Source organism: Tupaia chinensis, unplaced genomic scaffold (genome assembly GCF_000334495.1).
Source record: "Tupaia chinensis unplaced genomic scaffold, TupChi_1.0 Scaffold139055_1, whole genome shotgun sequence".
Lineage (NCBI taxonomy): Eukaryota > Metazoa > Chordata > Mammalia > Scandentia > Tupaiidae > Tupaia > Tupaia belangeri.
This window is the reverse complement of record NW_006198945.1, coordinates 337,132-338,363: the sequence shown is the minus strand read 5'-3', so window position 1 is coordinate 338,363 and position 1,232 is coordinate 337,132.

Sequence of the window (1,232 nt, the reverse complement as noted above, 5' to 3'; positions counted from 1 at the left end):
TAGACCAGGGGTTGGCAAACTTTTCTGTGAAGAACTAGACAGTAAATGGTTTAGACTTTTTTAAGGCCATATGGTCTCTGCTACTCAACTCAGCTATTGTAGTATAAAAGCAGACCATACATAAATAAATGCGTATGGGTGTACTCCAACAAAACTATTTACACAAGCAGGCAACAGACTGGATTTGGCCCACAGGTAGTACTTTCCAGTCATGCATGTACATAAAGGATTTACTCACTCATTTCAGTCAGGCCTCTCTGTTCAAATGCCTTCTTATCAGAGAAACCTTCTCTGGCCATGCTAGATGAACTATTGGGTTGTTTTCTATGTAAAAATATGTCATGACTTTCCCAACAACCTAACAGTAACCCTCCACCAGTACTAACATTTTTCATAGCAGTTGTCCTCATATTTTTCATAGCATTTATCTCTTTCTTTCTTTCTTTCTTTTCTTTTTTTTTTCTTTTTTTTTTTTTTTTTTTTTTGGAGAGGTTTCTGCTATAGGGTGCGTGTGCTCACCAGAAAGACAGAGAGCAACAGAGACAGAGAAAGCGAGAAATCACCCCCCGGGGGGATGGCCATGCCGCAATCCTGTCTCTTCCATTCTCCTCTTGGGAACTTGGGCATGCACACACACGTGCTTGGCATGAGTTTAAGCCACTGGGTCCAGGACTTGAACCGTGGTTGACTACATGAGAGTCCAGTGACATAGTCATTACGCCAACTGCTGGTTCCTATCACTTTCTAACAATTGATGCTTGTATGTGTTTACTGTCTGCCTGACACCCTGCCTGTCTGTCTGACTCTCTCTCTCTCTCTCTCACACACACACACACAGATAATAGCTCTAGGTAATAAAGTAGAAACTGTATCATTATTGCACCATTGTTGTATTCTGAGGGTCTATATTTGTGCCTGGCACTTAGTATGTATTTTATCAATTCAGGATTAATTCTGAGAGTAATTAAATAGTTAATATTAGGTGGTGTTTTTGGTCCACTTTACTGTCACTAACAACTGAACACCTGAGTCTGGGTTATTTATAAAGACTGTAGGTTTATTTCACTTATAGTTTCAGAGGTCTAAGGTCAAGGGATCATATCTGATGAAGATCTTCTTTATTATTTAATCATTGCACATCTTTATAGTATATAGTATGGTTTTTCTTTTCTTTTTTTTTTTTTTTTGGAGAGGTTTTTCGCTATAGGACGCGTGAGCTCCACAGACAGGGC